At 51.4% G+C, this 2,898-nt stretch overlaps 1 long non-coding RNA gene across 1 annotated transcript; it reads right to left on the reverse strand.

The window, feature by feature from the left end:
* Nucleotides 1-635: 635 nt before the first annotated feature.
* LOC139354832 (uncharacterized) lies at nucleotides 636-2,536 on the reverse strand. The gene is made up of 2 exons (XR_011605681.1): nucleotides 1,875-2,536; nucleotides 636-1,775 (listed from the first exon to the last, which is right to left on the reverse strand). It is a non-coding gene; the product is annotated as an uncharacterized lncRNA (long non-coding RNA).
* Nucleotides 2,537-2,898: the final 362 nt, after the last annotated feature.

Below are 2,898 nucleotides of genomic sequence, written 5' to 3' on the forward strand. Positions count from 1 at the left end.
TAGAAATAAAAGGCAACGAAACTGCTGACTCATTTGCCAAACTTAGCCTGCAATCCCCCCTTATATACACCTAACTACAATTTTACTGACATCGCTCGCCACCTAAAACAACGCTTAGACAATGAACTGATAGACACCTTGGAAACAGCATCTCCTTGGTACAAACTTGTACAACCCCCAACATTCCCACACAAACACAAAATTAATAGAAGACAACAAATTATTATCAACAGAATACGACTTGGACACACCAAGTTCACCAACGCGCATTACATTGATCGAAACCTTTCCTCTATCTGCCCCCTGTGCAACATCAGCCCAATATCAGCCCATCAGCCCATATTATTACCTCATGCCCCGCCCTTAGTCTTCAAAGAAGTGCATCGTTCAACTCCCAAAACCCTATCCACATTATATCAAACCCTACGTTAATCAATACCCAGAAAATCCTACTCTTTCTTAATAATTCCAACATACTATATAAGATAAAATAAAGTGTAAAATATAATAAAAATAATTATCATCACTACTAAATTAGTCCGGATAAGCGAGCTTAAGTCCTTTTGCTGCTATAGCTCTAAAATAAACCCACTGTTAGCTTATAGTTTTAACTATAAGTTAGCATTAGATAATAATAACAATAATAAGTATTTATTTGAAAGTTCTGGGAAATCATGTCCGAGGGTAAGGACGTCAGGGATAGGCACGGCCACCAGTTAAGGTCGATGGGTCCTCCTGGCGACGAGAAGGACGATATCTGGTCCACGGACGTAGAGGGTGCTGCGGAGAGGCCGCGGATGTCGCTGGCTGGGGGTTGACCCAGAACGCCATTAGGCGGTAGTGCGTAGGATCGGATTACGGATCAACTGGCGGACCTGGTGCACCATCGGACGCCCAGGGTCCTTGATTTCAAGGCAATCGTCGAGGCGAAGGATCAACTTCTGGTTCCGGAGCAGAAGAGTCCACAAAAGCTGAGCATGCAACGGGATACAGCGGCGGAGTCGGCGATGAACGCAGCTCCGGCACAAGCGGCCCAAACATATCGTGCATTGCAGGAGTTGGGAGTTAGCCAGGAGTTGAGGAAGGAGATGAAGACCGGCTGCATGGACATGATGAAGTTGCTGAACGATGTCCTTAGGCTAGCCGAGAACAAGCCGCATCCGCTCCAGGAGGGCGCGAGTCGCCATGTATCGATGGTGGCCACTCCGTCTGGTTCAGAAGGCGATGTTACCGAAAGCCTCCGGAATTACCGCCCAAGCAGCGACCTCGACCGCCGGTGAACGACTCTCCAGGGATCAACAGCAGCCTGACCCAGGAACCGGAGTATCATTCTGCAGGCAGGAGTGGTCGCCACGCACGGCCGTGACGCATCGAGGACCGAAGGTCGGCGGATTTCCGGGACGAGCCGCGGTTTTTCGCCAACGCGGGAGCCGGCAACGAAACCGTTACATCCGAGTGAAACCGAGGGCGATGGCCATTCCGCGGACGATTTAGCATTCCTTCTAGAGATCCTGCAGCGGTTGAATCAGTGTCCGTGGAATGAAGTTCTGCGCAACTTCCACGTACTTCTATCGGGCAGAGCGAAGCAGTGGTACTGGGTACACGTACGCCAGTCCAGAGTGGACACTTGGACCCAGCTGCGCAGAGCTCTGATGGATCGGTTCCGTGGTCACCAGACGGAGCACGAAAGGATGCATGAGCTACTTCAGCGTGCGCAATAGCCGGGAAAAAGCGCGGCTGACTACATCAACTTAATGCAGCAACTCGCCTCACGCCTAATAAAAACCAATGCCAAAGCGGCAGTTGGTGAAGGTAGGAAAACAGCGCTTGAGGGGCTGCATCGCTACGTATGTTTACGCAATGGATGTACTCACGGTGGACGAACTTCGGGAGGAGTGCGTCGAAGTAGAGAGGAGTTTCGGTCGTCGAGGGCGCGCTGCTTACTTGCAGCAGAGCAAGGGTCAGCGAGGCGCACATACACAACGAAGTCGACGAGCAGCGAAACTTGGAAGTAGACGAGCTACGTGGGCGAGTCCGAAATACATTCAAGCCAGGTTGCTGGAATTGCAGGCTGGGCAGTCTGAAGGCGGGAGGGACACGCCCAGGTTGGAATCCCGCGAAGTTGTTCCGAGAGAAGAAGATGAAAACAAGAATGTATATAGCCAATCCAATAGACATAAGTATTTGTTAAGATACCTACCGGAGGATGAAAGGCTCCGCTGTTATATGGAGGCACGGAACCGGACTTTTGCGGAACATCATCTGAGCGGCATGTGTCTAGTTTCAGGGATAGTCCAGAAGGCAAGGGAGCGCTTCAGGGTAAGAAGATAAAGAAGACGAGATGTGGTGGCGGCCGTTAAACGCATATATTCCGCCCATCCTAGACCCTTCGCCGACGTGGAGACCTTGGGCAAGCAGCTCACCGGCTTGTTGGACACTGGCGCCAGCGTAAGTGTGCTGGGCAAAGGCTGTCGAGAGCTCTTGGAAACCTTGGGAGTTACCGTCCAACCGTATTTTTCGGTAGTCATCGGACGCTTGGAGCTGCCTGTGAAGTACAAAGGCGTAAGTAAGCCAGTCACGTTCTACTTTTGCCCATACCTGGAACAAACTGCGTACCTCGGAGTCGACTTCTGGCGAGCCTTCGGACTAGCTCCAGCCGTCGTGAGGAAGCCGGTGGCGAGAGGCGTCAAGGCAGCGGAGGAAATCCATGCCAGCCAGATGGAGCACTATGCCGATCAGGAAGATGAGGGAGGAACCCAAATCCTGGAGCTGCCTCCGTCGGCAGCAATGCATACTTGCTGGGGGACCTTCAAGGCCGCAGTCTGGAAGTGTATCACGCCAAAGACATCCGGTTGTTATTTGAAAGAAGGACAAAGCCAAGTATACGAGCATTGCGAT

The sequence above is a fragment of the Drosophila suzukii genome, unplaced genomic scaffold, assembly GCF_043229965.1.
Source record: "Drosophila suzukii unplaced genomic scaffold, CBGP_Dsuzu_IsoJpt1.0 scf_29, whole genome shotgun sequence".
Lineage (NCBI taxonomy): Eukaryota > Metazoa > Arthropoda > Insecta > Diptera > Drosophilidae > Drosophila > Drosophila suzukii.